The sequence below is a fragment of the Oncorhynchus tshawytscha genome, linkage group LG16, assembly GCF_018296145.1.
Source record: "Oncorhynchus tshawytscha isolate Ot180627B linkage group LG16, Otsh_v2.0, whole genome shotgun sequence".
NCBI classification, from domain to species: domain Eukaryota; kingdom Metazoa; phylum Chordata; class Actinopteri; order Salmoniformes; family Salmonidae; genus Oncorhynchus; species Oncorhynchus tshawytscha.
The window spans coordinates 27,499,998-27,518,702 of NC_056444.1; the positions used below are offsets into that span (position 1 = coordinate 27,499,998).

Here is an 18,705-nt window from a genome sequence, read left to right on the forward strand (position 1 = left end):
GGAGAATAAGAGAGGAGAGGGAGAATGAGTGAGGAGGAGAATAAGAGAGGAGAGGGAGAATGAGGAGGAGGAGAATAAGAGAGGAGAGGGAGAATGAGTGAGGAGGAGAATAAGAGAGGAGAGGAGAATGAATGAGGAGGAGAATAAGAGAGGAGAGGGAGAATGAGTGAGGAGGAGAATAAGAGAGGAGAGGGAGAATGAGTGAGGAGGAGAATAAGAGAGGAGAGGGAGAATGAGTGAGGAGGAGAATAAGAGAGGAGAGGGAGAATGAGTGAGGAGGAGAATAAGAGAGGAGAGGGAGAATGAGTGAGGAGGAGAATAAGAGAGGAGAGGGAGAATGAGTGAGGAGGAGAATAAGAGAGGAGAGGGAGAATGAGTGAGGAGGAGGAGGAGAGGGAGAATGAGTGAGGAGGAGAATAAGAGAGGAGAGGGAGAATGAGTGAGGAGGAGAATAAGAGAGGAGAGGGAGAATGAGTGAGGAGGAGGAGGAGAGAGGGAGAATGAGTGAGGAGGAGAATAAGAGAGGAGAGGGAGAATGAGTGAGGAGGAGGAGGAGAGGGAGAATGAGTGAGGAGGAGAATAAGAGGGAGAGGGAGAATGAGTGAGGAGGAGAATAAGAGAGGAAAGGAGAATGAGTGAGGAGGAGAATAAGAGAGGAGAGGGAGAATGAGTGAGGAGGAGAATAAGAGAGGAGAGGGAGAATGAGTGAGGAGGAGAATAAGAGAGGAGAGGGAGAATGAGTGAGGAGGAGAATAAGAGAGGAGAGGAGAATGAGTGAGGAGGAGAATAAGAGAGGAGAGGGAGAATGAGTGAGGAGGAGAATAAGAGAGGAGAGGGAGAATGAGTGAGGAGGAGAATAAGAGAGGAGAGGGAGAATGAGTGAGGAGGAGAATAAGAGAGGAGAGGGAGAATGAGTGAGGAGGAGAATAAGAGAGGAAAGGAGAATGAGTGAGGAGGAGAATAAGAGAGGAGAGGGAGAATGAGTGAGGAGGAGAATAAGAGAGGAGAGGGAGAATGAGTGAGGAGGAGAATAAGAGAGGAGAGGGAGAATGAGTGAGGAGGAGAATAAGAGAGGAGAGGGAGAATGAGTGAGGAGGAGAATAAGAGAGGAGAGGAGAATGAGTGAGGAGGAGAATAAGAGAGGAGAGGGAGAATGAGTGAGGAGGAGAATAAGAGAGGAGAGGGAGAATGAGTGAGGAGGAGAATAAGAGAGGAGAGGGAGAATGAGTGAGGAGGAGAATAAGAGAGGAGAGGGAGAATGAGTGAGGAGGAGAATAAGAGAGGAGAGGGAGAATGAGTGAGGAGGAGAATAAGAGAGGAGAGGGAGAATGAGTGAGGAGGAGAATAAGAGAGGAGAGGGAGAATGAGTGAGGAGGAGAATAAGAGAGGAGAGGGAGAATGTGTGAGGAGGAGAATAAGAGAGGAGAGGGAGAATGAGTGAGGAGGAGAATAAGAGAGGAGAGGGAGAATGAGTGAGGAGGAGAATAAGAGAGGAGAGGGAGAATGAGTGAGGAGGAGAATAAGAGAGGAGAGGGAGAATGAGTGAGGAGGAGAATAAGAGAGGAAAGGAGAATGAGTGAGGAGGAGAATAAGAGAGGAGAGGGAGAATGAGTGAGGAGGAGAATAAGAGAGGAGAGGGAGAATGAGTGAGGAGGAGAATAAGAGAGGAGAGGGAGAATGAGTGAGGAGGAGAATAAGAGAGGAGAGGGAGAATGAGTGAGGAGGAGAATAAGAGAGGAAAGGGAGAATGAGTGAGGAGGAGAATAAGAGAGGAGAGGGAGAATGAGTGAGGAGGAGAATAAGAGAGGAGAGGGAGAATGAGTGAGGAGGAGAATAAGAGAGGAGAGGGAGAATGAGTGAGGAGGAGAATAAGAGAGGAGAGGGAGAATGAGTGAGGAGGAGAATAAGAGAGGAGAGGGAGAATGAGTGAGGAGGAGAATAAGAGAGGAGAGGGAGAATGAGTGAGGAGGAGAATAAGAGAGGAGAGGGAGAATGAGTGAGGAGGAGAATAAGAGAGGAAAGGGAGAATGAGTGAGGAGGAGAATAAGAGAGGAGAGGGAGAATGAGTGAGGAGGAGAATAAGAGAGGAGAGGGAGAATGAGTGAGGAGGAGAATAAGAGAGGAGAGGGAGAATGAGTGAGGAGGAGAATAAGAGAGGAGAGGGAGAATGAGTGAGGAGGAGAATAAGAGAGGAGAGGGAGAATGAGTGAGGAGGAGAATAAGAGAGGAGAGGGAGAATGAGTGAGGAGGAGAATAAGAGAGGAGAGGGAGAATGAGTGAGGAGGAGAATAAGAGAGGAGAGGGAGAAGGAGTGAGGAGGAGAATAAGAGAGGAGAGGGAGAATGAGTGAGGAGGGGAATAAGAGAGGAGGAGAGGGAGAATGAGTGAGGAGGAGAATGAGTGAGGAGGAGAATGAGTGAGGAGGAGGAGGAGAGGGAGAATGAATGAGGAGGAGAGGGAGAATGAGTGAGAAGGAGAATTAGAGAGGGAGAATGAGTGAGGAGGAGAATAAGAGAGGAGAGGGAGAATGTGTGAGGAGGAGGAGAATGAGTGAGTGAGGAGGAGAATGAGTGAGGAGGAGAGGGAGAATGAGTGCAGAGGTGAATGAGTGAGGAGGAGAATAAGAGAGGAGAGGGAGAATGAGTGAGGAGGAGAATAAGAGAGGAGAGGGAGAATGAGTGAGGAGGAGAATAAGAGAGGAGAGGGAGAATGAGTGAGGAGGAGAGGGAGAATGAGTGAGGAGGAGAATAAGAGAGGAGAGGAGAATGAGTGAGGAGGAGAATAAGAGAGGAGAGGGAGAATGAGTGAGGAGGAGAGGGAGAATGAGTGAGGAGGAGAATAAGAGAGGAGAGGGAGAATGAGTGAGGAGGAGAATAAGAGAGGAGAGGGAGAATGAGTGAGGAGGAGAATAAGAGAGGAGAGGGAGAATGAGTGAGGAGGAGAATAAGAGAGGAGAGGGAGAAGGAGTGAGGAGGAGAGGGAGAATGAGTGAGGAGGGGAATAAGAGAGGAGGAGAGGGAGAATGAGTGAGGAGGAGAATGAGTGAGGAGGAGAATGAGTGAGGAGGAGGAGGAGAGGGAGAATGAATGAGGAGGAGAGGGAGAATGAGTGAGAAGGAGAATAAGAGAGGGAGAATGAGTGAGGAGGAGAATAAGAGAGGAGAGGGAGAATGTGTGAGGAGGAGGAGAATGAGTGAGTGAGGAGGAGAATGAGTGAGGAGGAGAGGGAGAATGAGTGCAGAGGTGAATGAGTGAGGAGGAGAATGAGTGAGGAGGAGAGGGAGAATGAGTGAGGAGGAGAATGAGTGAGGAGGAGAATGAGTGAGGAGGAGAATGAGTGAGGAGGATAATGAGTGAGGAGGAGAATGAGTGAGGAGGATAATGAGTGAGGAGGAGAATGAGTATGAGTGAGGAGGAGAGGGAGGATGAGTGAGAAGGAGAGGGAGGTTGATTGAGGAGGAGAATAAGAGAGGAGGAGAGGGAGAATGAGTGAGGAGGAGAAAGAGTGAGGAGGAGAATGAGGGAGGAGGAGAATGAGGGAGGAGGAGAACGAGTGAGGAGGAGAGGGAGTATGAGTGAGGAGGAAAGAGAGGATGAGTGAGAAGGAGAGGGAGGTTGATGGAGGAGGAGAATAAGATAGGAGGAGAGGGAGAATGAGTGAGGAGAAGAATGAGTAAGGAAGAGAATGAGTGAGGAGGATAATGATGGAGGAGGAACGGGAGAATGAGTGAGGAGGAGCGGGAGAATGAGTGAGGAGGAGCGGGAGAATGAGTGAGGAGGAGCGGGAGAATGAGTGAGGAGGAGCGGGAGAATGAGTGAGGAGGAGCGGGAGAATGAGTGAGGAGGAGCGGGAGAATGAGTGAGGAAGAGCGGGATAATGAGTGAGGAGGAGAGGGAGAATGAGTAAGGAGGAGAATAAGAGAGGAGGAGAGGGAGAATGAGTGAGGAGGAGAATAAGAGAGGAGGAGAGGGAGAATGAGCGAGGAGAGGTAGAATGAGAGGGAGGATGAGTGAGGAGGAGAGGGAGAATGAGTGAGGAGGAGAGGGAGAATGAGTGAGGAGGAGAATGAGAGGAGGAGAATGAGTGAGGAGGAGTGAGGTAGTAGAAAGAGAAGGGAGGAGTGAGGTGGTAGAAAGAGAGGAGGGGAGGAGGTAGGGGAAAGAGAGAGGAGAGAGAGGAGGGCGAGGACGGACGGAGAGGAGAAGAGGAGAGTCCCCTGGTCTGTCTGCTGCAGTGTATTGTGGTTATAGGCTGATGATAAATGTGTCTGGGCAGCGCTGGAGTAAAGCATCTGGACTCACACCATGAGCTTAAAACCAGACAGAGGAAACCCTACATTTTACAAAGGGAGGAAACTTATATTTTCATTTGTAGAAGCAGAATGTTTTCTTTTTATAAATATTGATACACATAGAGACATAACATTAATATAATCCTGATTAAAATGCATTATAAAGCCTCATATATGTATTTAAAAAGTTTAAGTAAAGTGTTACCAAAATGTCTTAGTTTTCTTATGTTAGAGATGATTTAGGTGTTTCATAGACAGCTGGTGTTTGGGAACTGAATAAATAGGAAACTCTTGAGTGTTGACCAAAACAAACAAACAAAGCTATAAGCTGCCAACCCTAAAGTGCTGTAGTTAATATTTGGTGATATGAGAGTTCTTCACGCCTACTTAGAATATGAGAGTCTCAGATACAAGGCTTTCATCACCTTGGAAACAAACTCCTGAACGGGAGCTGTCAATTTACTAAACATGTTCAACTTTCATCACGTTCTGTTAGCTGTTCTCCGCTGGCGTGGACACATCTCCCCCTCGTTATCCCTTTTCTCTATGTAGGGGGGAGCCTAAAAATCATCTCGCTATTTTTTTTTCAAACTTATGGGTGATTCATGGTATGCACTACATGACCAAAAGTATGTGGACACCTGCTCATCGAACATCTCATTCCAAATTCATGGTCCCACCTTTGCTTCTATTCAGACTTCACTCTTCTGGGAAGACTTTCCACTAGATGTTGGAACATTGCCGCGGGGACTTGCTTCCATTCCATCACAAGAGCATTAGTGAGGTTGGGTACTGATGTTGGGCGATGAGGCCTGGCTCGCAGTCTGCGTTCCAATTCATCCCAAAGGTGTTCGATTGGGTTTAGGTCAGGGCTCTGTGCAGGCCAGTCAAGGTCTTCCACATCTATCTTGACAAACCATTTCTGTATGGACCTCGATTTGTGCATGGGGGCATTGTCATGCTGAAACAGGAAAGGTCCTTCCCCAAACTGTTGCCACAAAGTTGGAAGCAGAGAATCGTTGAGAATGTCATTATATGCTGTAGCGCTAAGATCCCGCCTAACTGGAACTAAGGGGCCCATACCATGAAAAACAGCCCCAGACCATTATTCCTCCTCCACCACCAAACTTCACAGTTTGGTGGCACTATGCATTCCTGGCATCCCCCAAATCCACATTCATCTGTCGGACTGCCAGATAGTCAAGCGAAATTCATCCCTCCAGAGAACGAGTTTCCACTGCTCCACAGACCAATGGCGGCGAGCTTTACACGACTCCAGCCGATGCTTGGCGTTGCGCATGGTGATCTTTGGCATGTGGGCGACTGCTCGGCCATGGAAACCCATTTCATGATGCTCTTGATGAACAGTTCTTGTACTGACGTTGCTTCCAGAGGTAGTTTAGAACTCGGTAATGTGTGTTGCAACCGAGGACAGGCGATTTTTACGTGCTATGCCCTTCAGCACTCGGCGGTCCCAGGTGAGCCGTTGTTGCTCTTCGACGTTTCCACTTCACAATAACAGCACTTACAGTTCACTGGGGCAGCTCTCAGAAATTTGACGTACTGACTTGTTGGAAAGGTGGCATCCTATGATGGTGCCACATTGAAAGTCACTGAGCTCTTAAGGCCAATCTCCTGCCGATGTTTGTTTATGGTCTCATAAACAATCTCTCAACCACAAGCCCACGTGCTAGTGAGTAGCCAACTAATCTTAATATTTCAAGTCTAGCCGACTTGGATCTACTTGCTTGCTAACAAGGTAGAACAGTTGAGCTGTTATGAATAGACCCTCCTGCCCGTCTCCACCTGTTTGAACAACAGCCTGTTCACCTTGTTTAGGTGTTGATAAGAAGATGCTTACTTCTCAGAATGAGAATGAGTTGATGATTATCGATATAAATGTGTTAGTTTTATTCTCGTTGCACATTTATAGAATACTGATTAGTCAACTGGCACATAACAGTCTGTGGCTAAAATGCTGCTAGTGGTACGTGGTATTATAAAACACAGACTAGACAGCTAGTATAACAGTCTGCTAGATGTACGTGGTATTATAAAACACAGACTAGACAGCTAGTATAACAGTCTGCTAGAGGTACGTGGTATTATAAAACACAGACTAGACAGCTAGTATAACAGTCTGCTAGTGGTACGTGGTATTATAAAACACAGACTAGACAGCTAGTATAACAGTCTGCTAGTGGTACGTGGTATTATAAAACACAGACTAGACAGCTAGTATAACAGTCTGCTAGTGGTACGTGGTATTATAAAACACAGACTAGACAGCTAGTATAACAGTCTGCTAGTGGTACGTGGTATTATAAAACACAGACTAGACAGCTAGTATAACAGTCTGCTAGAGGTACGTGATATTATAAAACACAGACTAGACAGCTAGTATAACAGTCTGCTAGAGGTACGTGGTATTATAAAACACAGACTAGACAGCTAGTATAACAGTCTGCTAGTGGTACGTGGTATTATAAAACACAGACTAGACAGCTAGTATAACAGTCTGCTAGTGGTACGTGGTATTATAAAACACAGACTAGACAGCTAGTATAACAGTCTGCTAGCGGTATGTTGATTCGCAATGCAGCGCCCGTCAGAAACTGAGCATACATTTTCCACAATCAATGCCATTAATACTCTCGTATTAGTAGGGTCTGCTCTGTTCTACGTTTTGGGAGTTGAGACATAAACTCAGCAAAAAAAGAAACGTCCTCTCACTGTCAACTGCGTTTATTTTCAACAAACTTAACATGTGTAAATATTAGTATGAACATAACAAGACTCAGCAACTGCGACATAAACTGAACAAGTTCCACAGACATGTGACTAACAGAAATGGAATAATGTGTCCCTGAACAAAGTGGGGGTCAAAATCAAAAGGAACAGTCAGTATCTGGTGTGAAGTCAGTAGAAAGGCCTCTTTAGTGTCCTAAGTTTTCATAACTGTGACCTTAATTGCCTACCGTCTGTAAGCTGTTATTGTCTTAACGACCGTTCCACAGGTGCATGTTCATTAATTGTTTATGGTTCATTGAACAAGCATGGGAAACAGTGTTTAAACCCTTTACAATGAAGATCTGTGGATTTTTACGAATTCTCTTTGAAAGACAGGGTCCTGAAAATGAGACGGTTATTTTCTTGCTGAGTTTATAAAGGGTATCATTGTAAAGGTTAAGTTCTCGTCTATTACAGTCAAATCATTTCAAAGTATTCGTCCCATTCTGTTGGACCAAACCTCAAATGCAAATAGCGAATTTAAAGTGCTTGTTGTCAGAGAGGAAGAAGTTATCTCTCGTTGTTATTGTTGTGAGTGGCAGGGGGAGGGGGCATAGTGCACACAGCACAGAAGGAATGAAGGAGAAGAAACCAAAAAGAGACAAAACGCTCATAAAAACAAACAAATAAAAACCTCCGTTGTTGCAATACAGGCATTTGGAACATCGTGCTAAAACAACCTTGAATTCATGGAATTTCTTGAATATATGGCCCGGCCCCACAAGAAACACACACAGCCTACCCAAATGATGTGTATGATATTGAGGAGAAATGAAACAGAGGACTGTAGCGAGCAGTTAGTCTGCATAGAAATATCTCCATACAACATCTACTGTGACTGTCTGCTGACTGACACTGACATGATGTGCACGGGAATGCACTCTAAACAGTTCATTGTTTCTGTAGGTGAATGATTGTGTGTGTGTATGTGAACGATTGTATGTGTGCACGATTCAAGTGTCTGTACACATATTGACAGTGTGAGTATGCCTACGTGTGTGTGTGTGAGTGTGTGTGTGTGTGTGTGTGTGTGTGGGGGCGGTGTTGTGGGACTCTTACCCTGCATTAGGCCTATGCTGCGGCTCCAAGCGGCAAAGAGCATCTGTGTACACGGAACCTGTTGCTGTGATACCATAGCAACTGCAGTGTAGCCTCACTCAATCATCTGATCTGTGAAGGAGAGGAATAACACACACACAGACTGTGTCAGAGAACTGAGAATTAGAGTTGTTGTTTGTCATGTGATGGTGTTTCAGTAGTTAAGGTCTTGTGTGATGGTGTTTCAGTAGTTAAGGTCTTGTGTGATGGTGTTTCAGTAGTTAAGGTCTTGTGTGATGGTGTTTCAGTAGTTAAGGTCTTGTGTGATGGTGTTTCAGTAGTTAAGGTCTTGTGTGATGGTGTTTCAGTAGTTAAGGTCTTGTGTGATGGTGTTTCAGTAGTTAAGGTCTTGTGTGATGGTGTTTCAGTAGTTAAGGTCTTGTGTGATGGTGTTTCAGTAGTTAAGGTCTTGTGTGATGGTGTTTCAGTAGTTAAGGTCTTGTGTGATGGTGTTTCAGTAGTTAAGGTCTTGTGTGATGGTGTTTCAGTAGTTAAGGTCTTGTGTGATGGTGTTTCAGTAGTTAAGGTCTTGTGTGATGGTGTTTCAGTAGTTAAGGTCTTGTGTGATGGTGTTTCAGTAGTTAAGGTCTTGTGTGATGGTGTTTCAGTAGTTAAGGTCTTGTGTGATGGTGTTTCAGTAGTTAAGGTCTTGTGTGATGGTGTTTCAGTAGTTAAGGTCTTGTGTGATGGTGTTTCAGTAGTTAAGGTCTTGTGTGATGGTGTTTCAGTAGTTAAGGATGGCAGTGTGTTTTCAGATGGCAGTGTGTTTTCAGATGGCAGTGTGTTTTCAGATGACAGTGTGTTTTCAGATGACAGTGTGTTTTCAGATGGCAGTGTGTTTTCAGATGACAGTGTGTTTTCAGATGACAGTGTGTTTTCAGATGACAGTGTGTTTTCAGATGGCAGTGTGTTTTCAGATGGCAGTGTGTTTTCAGATGGCAGTGTGTTTTCAGATGGCAGTGTGTTTTCAGATGGCAGTGTGTTTTCAGATGGCAGTGTGTTTTCAGATGGCATTGTGTTTTCAGATGACAGTGTGTTTTCAGATGGCAGTGTGTTTTCAGATGACAGTGTGTTTTCAGATGACAGTGTGTTTTCAGATGACAGTGTGTTTTCAGATGGCAGTGTGTTTTCAGATGGCAGTGTGTTTTCAGATGGCAGTGTGTTTTCAGATGGCAGTGTGTTTTCAGATGGCAGTGTGTTTTCAGATGGCAGTGTGTTTTCAGATGGCAGTGTGTTTTCAGATGGCATTGTGTTTTCAGATGACAGTGTGTTTTCAGATGGCAGTGTGTTTTCAGATGACAGTGTGTTTTCAGATGGCAGTGTGTTTTCAGATGACAGTGTGTTTTCAGATGACAGTGTGTTTTCAGATGGCATTGTGTTTTCAGATGGCAGTGTGTTTTCAGATGACAGTGTGTTTTCAGATGGCATTGTGTTTTCAGATGGCAGTGTGTTTTCAGATGACAGTGTGTTTTCAGATGACAGTGTGTTTTCAGATGACAGTGTGTTTTCAGATGGCAGTGTGTTTTCAGATGACAGTGTGTTTTCAGATGGCAGTGTGTGAGTGTATTTGTCTTAATGGGAGCCAATAGCCGAGTCACTGAAACCCATGACAGCTCATCACATGCATGTCATGGAAGCAACAGAAACTAGGTGCAGACACACCTGTGTGTGTGAGTGAGTGAGTGAGATCACCCGACAGAGACAGAAGACATGGAAGCAATGATTTTAGGCTCAGGAAATTGTATTATTGGCAGAGAGCACCCCTTTCTTGCAACACACACACACATAGCCGTCCTCATTTTCCATCAGGTCCTTCTCACCTTGTGTGGAACATTAAGGGAATGACAGTTATATTTATGTGTGTCTGTCTGTCACAACAACCAGGAGAAATAATAGATTCCATGTTATAATATGGCCCTCCTTTGTGACCCCTGTAGCTGTGCTTTGTGTGTGAGCCATCACCTTCATATTACAGCCGAATCAAATATTAACCAGTCTAGTCACCCAGGAAGGAAGGAGAAGACTGGGAGGGGAGAGGAGGGAACTGCGAGTGGAGGGAAGGAGAGGACTGGAAGGGGAGGGAGGGAAGGAGAGGACTGGGAGGGAAGGAGAGGGAAGGAGAGGACTGGGAGGGAAGGAGAGGAGAGGGAGGGGAAGGAGGGAACTAGAAGGGGAGGGAAGGAGAAGACAGGGAGGGAAGGAGAGGACTGGGAGGGGAGGGGAGGACTGGGAGGGGAGAGAAGGAGGGAACTGCGAGCAGAGGGAGAGGACTAAGAGGGGAGGGAGGAGAGGACTGGGAGGGGAGGGAAGGAGAAGACTGGGAGGGAGGGAGGGAGGGAGGGAGGGAGGGAGGGAGGGAGGGAGGGAGGGAGGGAGGGAGGGAGGGAGGAGAGAGAGGAGAGGGAGGGAGGGAGGGAGGGAGGGAGGGAGGGAGGGAGGGAGGGAGGGAGGGAGGGAGGGAGGGAGAGGAGAGGGAGGGAGGGAGGGAGGGGAGAGGAGAGGATGGGGAAGGAGAGGACTGGGAGGGGAGGGAAGGAGAGGACTGGGAGGGGAGGGAAGGAGAGGACTGGGAGGGAAGGAGAGGACTGGGAGGGGAGGGAAGGAGAGGACTAGGAGGGAAGGAGAGGAGAGGGAGGGAGGGAGGGAGGGAGGGAGGGAGGGAGAGGAGAGGAGAGGAGAGGAGAGGAGAGGAGAGGAGAGGGAGGGAGGGAGGGAGGGAGGGAGGGAGGGAGGGAGGGAGGGAGGGAGGGAGGGAGGGAGGGAGGGAGGGAGAGGAGAGGATGGGGAAGGAGAGGACTGGGAGGGGAGGGAAGGGAAGGGAAGGAGAGGACTGGGAGGGGAGGGAAGGAGAGGACTGGGAGGGGAGGGAAGGAGAGGAGAGGACTGGGAGCGGAGGGGAGGGAAGGAGAGGAGAGGACTGGGAGTGGAGGGGAGGGAAGGAGAGGAGAGGACTGGGAGCGGAGGGGAGGGAAGGAGAGGAGAGGACTGGGAGCGGAGGGGGGAGGGAAGGAGAGGAGAGGACTGGGAGCGGAGGGGAGGGAAGGAGAGGAGAGGACTGGGAGTGGAGGGGAGGGAAGGAGAGAAGAGGACTGTGAGTGGAGGGGAGGAGAGGATGGGGATCCATATCCATATCTCTCTATCCTCTCTATCCTCCCCTTACCCCCCCTCTCCATGACTCTATCCATATCTCCCTCTCCTCTCTATCCTCCCCTTAACCCCTCTCTCCATGACTCTATCCATATCTCTCTATCCTTCTCTCCTCTCTATCCTCCACTCCCCTCTCCATCACTCTATCCATATCCCTCTATCCCTCTCTCCATATCTCCCTCTCCTCTCTATCCTCCCCTTACCCCCCTCTCTATCTATATCCCTCTATGTCCTCTAACAGCTACGCACCCCTCTCTAGCCCCCTCCCTCCATACATAGTACTGACCCCCTTTTCCCCCTGTCTGGAAACTAGCTCTACTTGGACTTGAGGCTTGGCTAACTACTGTAGGCAGTTTCCAGTGTTGGGTAGTTAGTTGTGTACTGGTCTGGTAGAGGCTGACAGCAGTATTTCAGCTGGCTAATTTATCCTCTCCCATTGACTGGGTTTGTAATGTGGAGCTAATCTGCTGCTGACACACACACATACACACACACATATATATATATATATACACTGCTCAAAAAAATAAAGGGAACACTAAAATAACACATCCTAGATCTGAATGAATGAAATATTCTTATTAAATACTTTTTTCTTTACATAGTTGAATGTGCTGACAACAAAATGACACAAAAACTATCAATGGAAATCAAATTTATCAACCCATGGAGGTCTGGATTTGGAGTCACACTCAAAATTAAAGTGGAAAACCACACTACAGGCTGATCCAACTTTGATGTAATGTCCTTAAAACAAGTCAAAATGAGGCTCAGTAGTGTGTGTGTGGCATCCACGTGCCTGTATGACCTCCCTACAACGCCTGGGCATGCTCCTGATGAGGTGGCGGATGGTCTCCTGAGGAATCTCCTCCCAGACCTGGACTAAAGCATCCGCCAACTCCTGGACAGTCTGTTGGTGGATGGAGCGAGACATGATGTCCCAGATGTGCTCAATTGGATTCAGGTCTGGGGAACGGGCGGGCCAGTCCATAGCATCAATGCCTTCCTCTTGCAGGAACTGCTGACACACTCCAGCCACATGAGGTCTAGCATTGTCTTGCATTAGGAGGAACCCAGGGCCAACCGCACCAGCATATGGTCTCACAAGGGGTCTGAGGATCTCATCTCGGTACCTAATGGCAGTCAGGCTACCTCTGGCGAGCACATGGAGGGCTGTGCGGCCCCCCAAAGAAATGCCACCCCACACCATGACTGACCAACCGCCAAACCGGTCATGCTGGAGGATGTTGCAGGCAGCAGAATGTTCTCCACGGCGTCTCCAGACTGTCACGTTTGTCACATGTGCTCAGTGTGAACTGTGAAGAGCACAGGGCGCCAGTGGCGAATTTGCCAATCTTGGTGTTCTCTGGTAAATGCCAAACGTCCTGCACGGTGTTGGGCTGTAAGCACAACCCCCACCTGTGGACGTCGGACCCTCATACCACCCTCATGGAGTCTGTTTCTGACTGTTTGAGCAGACACATTCACATTTGTGGCCTGCTGGAGGTCATTTTGCAGGGCTCTGGCAGTGCTCCTCCTGCTCCTCCTTGCACAAAGGCAAAGGTAGCGGTCCTGCTGCTGGGTTGTTGCCCTCCTACGGCCTCCTCCACGTCTCCTGACTGGCCTGTCTCCTGGTACCGCCCCCATGCTCTGGATACTACGCTGACAGACACAGCAAACCTTCTTGCCACAGCTTGCATTGATGTGCCATATATATATATATATATATATATATATATATATATATATATATACACACACACACACACACACACACACACACACACACACACACACACACACACACACACACACACACACACACACACAGGGAGTGTTTTTAATTTACTTGTAAGCAGGAATCAGGAGGATAGAATTATGGTCAGATTTGCTAAATGGAGGGCGAGGGAGAGCTCTGTGTGTGGAGTAAACGTGGTACAGAGTTATTTTCCCTCTGGTTGCATATTTAACATACATAAATGAAGTAAAACGGATTTAAGTTTCCCTGCATAAGTCCCCGGCCACTAGGAGTGCCGCCTCTGGATGAGCTTTTTCCTGTTTGCTTATGGTGGAATACAGCTCATTGAGTGAGTCTTAGTGTCAGCATCGGTCTGTGGTGGTGTGTAGACAGCTACGATACAGATGAAATGAGATACTCTACCTCAGGTGAGCAAAACCTTTAGACTTCCTTAGATATTGTGCACCAGCTGTTTACAAATATACATAGACCGACACCCCTTGTCTTACCAGAGGCTGCTGTTCTATCCTACCGATACAGTGTTAAACCCACCAGCTGTGTGTTGTTCATATCGTCGTTTAGCCACGACTCGGTAAAACACAAGATATTCCAGTTTTTAATGTCCCGTTGGTAGTTTAATCTTTAATCTTGTAGGTCATCGATTTTATTTTCCAATGATTGCATGTTAGCCAATAATACGGATGGCAGTGGGGTTTTACTCGCTCTGCTACGAATTCTCAGAAGGGAGCCCGACCTCCGCCCCCTTTTTCTGTGTCTTCTCATCATGCAAATGACAGGGATTTGGGCCTGTTCCCGGGAAAGCAGAATATCCTTCACGTCAGACTCGTTAAAGGAAAAAGCTTCTACCAGTTCGTGGTGAGTAATCGCTATTCTGAAGTTATTTTCGGTCATAAAAGATGGTAACAGCAACATTATGTACAAGATAAGTAAGAAAATAAGTTGCAAACAAAATAACACAGTTGGTTCGGAGGACGTAAAACGTCTCTGACGCCGTCCTACTGCTGGGTGTCCAAGCTGTGTGCTAGTAGGTTAAACAGACACCTCGGTGCATTCAGCATGTCAACACTTCTTACAAAAACAAGTAGTGATGAAGTCAAACTCTCCTCCACTTTGAGCCATAAGAGATGTACATGCATATTGTTAATGCCGCCAGCTCTTCGTGTACATTTCAGGGCCAGCCGTGCTTTCTCTGTTCTGAGCCACTTGTACTTTTCAGAGCTCCCTCTTTGTGGCACCTGACCACACGACTGAAAAGTGCACATTTCAGTGTACACTTTTAGTTTTTGAAATATTCAGGACTAACTTATTCCTTTACACCCATTCTGAAACTAACTGCAGCTCTTTAAGTGTTGCAGTGATTTCACCGCTGTAGTAGCTGGCGTGTAGTGGTGAGTCATCTGCACACATAGAAACATTGGCTCAAAGCCAGTGGTATGTCATTAGTAAAGATTGAAAAGAGTAACAGGCCAAGACAGCTGCCCTGGGAAAGTCCTGATTCTACCTGGATTATGTTGGAGAGACTTCCATTAAAGAACACCCTCTGTGTTCTGTTAGACAGGTAACTCTTTATCCACAATATAGCAGGGGGTATAAAGCCATAACACATATGTTTTTCCATCAGCAGACTGATCGATAATGTCAAAAGCTGCACTACAGTCTAACCAAACAGCCCCCACAATCTTTTCATCATCAGTTTCTCTCAGCCAATCATCAGTCATTTGTGTAAGTGCCGTGCTTGTTGAATGTTCTTCACTATGAATGATATCAATTTGTTTACAGTAAAATAGTATTGTATCATGTCAAACTTAAGCTTAGATTGAAGATATGGCAAATAGGAGTGGCAATATCATCTGCTATTATCCTCAGTGATTTTCCATCCAAATTGTCAGACCCTTGTCATTGTTGACAGACAACAATACTATTTTTCACCTCTTTCACACTCACTTTACGGTATTGAAAATGACAATGCTTGTCTTTCATAATTTGATCAGTTCTACTTGGATGTGTAGTGTTAGTTGCTGGCATGTCATGCCTAAGTTTGAAAAACAAATGAAACTAGTTGGTAATATCAGTGGGTTTTGTGATGAATAAGCCATCTGATTCAATGAATGATGGTGCTGAGTTTCTTTTTGGTGCTTCAAAGCGTTTTACTATCATTCTTTATATCATTTGTCTTTGTTTCATAGTATAGTTCCTTCTTTTTGTTCAGTTTAGTCACACGATTTCTCAATGTGCAGTGCGTTTGCCAGTCAGTTGGGCTGCCAGACTTATTTGCCATACCTTTTGCCTCACACTGCTCAACCATACAACATTCCTCATCAATACATGGGGTTTTTACAGTAATGTCCTTAATGGGTGTGTGCTTATTAGTAACCGGAATAAGCATTGTCATAAATGTGTCAGTTGCAGTGTCTGGTTGCTCCTCATTACATACAGACCAATAAATATTCTTTACATCATCAGCATAAATCCATACAAAACTTATTGTATGACCTCGTTAACACTCAATTAGGCCCAGCCTTTGGAACGTTGGTTTCCCTAGATATGGCTACTATATTATTAGGCCCAGCCTTTGGAACGTTGGTTTCCCTAGATATGTCTACTATATTATTAGGCCCAGCCTTTGGAACGTTGGTTTCCCTAGATATGGCTACTATATTATTAGGCCCAGCCTTTGGAACGTTGGTTTCCCTAGATATGGCTACTATATTATTAGGCCCAGCCTTTGGAACGTTGGTTTCCCTAGATATGGCTACTATATTATTAGGCCCAGCCTTTGGAACGTTGGTTTCCCTAGATATGGCTACTATATTATTAGGCCCAGCCTTTGGAACGTTGGTTTCCCTAGATATGGCTACTATATTATTAGGCCCAGCCTTTGGAACGTTGGTTTCCCTAGATATGGCTACTATATTATTAGGCCCAGCCTTTGGAACGTTGGTTTCCCTAGATATGGCTACTATATTATTAGGCCCAGCCTTTGGAACGTTGGTTTCCCTAGATATGGCTACTATATTATTAGGCCCAGCCTTTGGAACGTTGGTTTCCCTAGATATGGCTACTATATTATTAGGCCCAGCCTTTGGAACGTTGGTTTCCCTAGATATGGCTACTATATTATTAGGCCCAGCCTTTGGAACGTTGGTTTCCCTAGATATGGCTACTATATTATTAGGCCCAGCCTTTGGAACGTTGGTTTCCCTAGATATGGCTACTATATTATTAGGCCCAGCCTTTGGAACGTTGGTTTCCCTAGATATGGCTACTATATTATTAGGCCCAGCCTTTGGAACGTTGGTTTCCCTAGATATGGCTACTATATTATTAGGCCCAGCCTTTGGAACGTTGGTTTCCCTAGATATGGCTACTATATTATTAGGCCCAGCCTTTGGAACGTTGGTTTCCCTAGATATGGCTACTATATTGTGATCACTACATCCAATGGATTTGGATACTGCTTTAAAGCACATTTCTGCAGCATTAGAATACAATAGATGTGATAAATACATGTTGATGATTTCATTCCTGTGCTGTTGGTAACTAGCATGATAGATTGACTAAGAACCTGAACCAGGTTGTAGACATGGGTTACAGTTTGAAGCTTTTTCTTGAGTTTGCAGCTTGATGAAAACCAGTCAATATTTAAAAAAAAAACAGAAAATATACATTTTTGTTGATATCACGAACATTATCAAGCATTTCACACATGTTAAAAATAAAATACAATGAAATTGTATTGGTCACATACACATGGTTAGCAGATGTTATTGTGAGTGTAGCAAAATGCTTCTGCTTCTAGATCTGACAGCAGTATCTAACAGGTAATATCTAACCATTTCACAACAAACTTAATATCTAACAAATTCCACAACAAAACCTAATACACACAATCTAGTAAAGGAATGGGATGAGAATTTAAAATATATGGATGAGCAGTGACAGAGCGGCTAAGATGCAATCGATAGTAAAGAATAGATAGTGAAGGATACAGTATACAGTATATACAGTGGGCTCCAAAATTACTGGCAATGCACAAACAATACTTAAAATATAAACAATATAATTATAGAGAGAAACTCAACGTGAGAAATACTGTCCTTTATTAATGTTCCAATGGAACCAACCAAAATCATACAATTATTTAATACAAAATAAATTTTTACCAAAATCAAGGTTTCATAATTATTGGCACTCCTCATTTAGTACTTAGTGCAACCACCTCTGGCAAGGATAACAGCATGGAGTCTTTTCCTGTAAACTTCCTGTTTGACCAGGTTAAGGAACACATTTGGAGGGATTTTTGACCATTCCTCTATGCAGATCCTACGGCCAAGTCCCAGCCTTCTGGCAGAGGCAACCAGACTGTCAGCCAAAATTGCCTGATACTTGGTAGAATTCATTATGCCATCAATCTGGAATTAAAACAGCCCCAAAACATCACTGACCCCCCTCCATATTTCATCGTGGGTATGAGGTGCCTCTCCTTGTATGCATCTCTGTTTCCATGCCAAACATGTCGATGCTGTATGTGACCATAACATTCAGTTTTGGTCTCATCTGACCAGAGCACCTTATTCCAGTCATAATTTAAATGACGTTTGGCGAACTCCAAGTACTTGCATCTGTGTCTTGGGGTCAGAAAGGGCTTTCTTCTGGCAACCCTTCCAAAGAGCCTTTTGAATTTTCTAATAATTACCCTGACAGTGCTCAGCGGTATATTCAATTGTTTGTGGATCTTCTTGTAGCCATTACCAGATTTATGAAGGTCTACGACCATCTGTCTCTTTTAAACTGCCAGTTCTTTTCTTTTCTTCATGGTGTTGGATGACAAAGGGATATTGCATGCGTGTTACCTCATTTTTATACCCTAGTGAAAAAGGAAGTGATGTAATGGCTCAATATAGTTCCTTAAGACTTAGATAAACTTAAGTGGAATTTAATTCCTGGTTTAATTTTGGTAGATGTTATTTACAATAATCTTGAAGGGTGCCATTAATTGTGATTAATCCGCTTTAACCGGAATGGCTGATTAATTAGGGCTGATTTCAAGTTTTCATAACAATCGGGAATCGGTATTTTTGGACACCAATTTGCCTATTTTTTATTTTTTATTTTTTTTACACCTTTATTTAACTAGGAAAGTCAGTTACGAACACATTCTTATATTTAATGACAGCCTAGGAACAGTGGGCTAATTGCCTTGTTCGGGTAGAACAACAGATTTTTACCGTGTCAGCTCGGGGATTCGTTTTTGCAACCTTACGGTTACTAGTCCAATGCTCTAACCACCTGCCTTACATTGCACTCCACGAGGAGCCTGCGTGGCAGGCTGACTACCTGTTACGCGAGGGCAGCAAGAAGCCAAGGTAAGTTGCTAGCTAGCATTAAACTTATCTTATAAAAAAACAATCAATCTTAACATAATCACTAGTTAACTACACATGGTTGATGATATTACTAGTTCATCTAGTGTGTCCTGCGTTGCATATAATCAATGCGGTGCTTGTTAGTTTCTCATTGAATCACAGCCTACTTCGCCAAACGGGTGATGATGTAACAAGCGCATTTGCAAAAAAACCACTGTCATTGCACCAATGTACCTAACCATAAACATTAATGC

The 18,705-nt window shown here is 45.3% G+C and overlaps 1 protein-coding gene across 1 annotated transcript in view; it reads left to right on the forward strand.

Annotated features, from left to right (window-relative positions):
• LOC112251626 (calcium-activated potassium channel subunit alpha-1-like) overlaps positions 1-18,705 on the forward strand; it is a 350,091-nt gene that overhangs the window by 135,538 nt on the left and 195,848 nt on the right. The window lies entirely within an intron of this gene.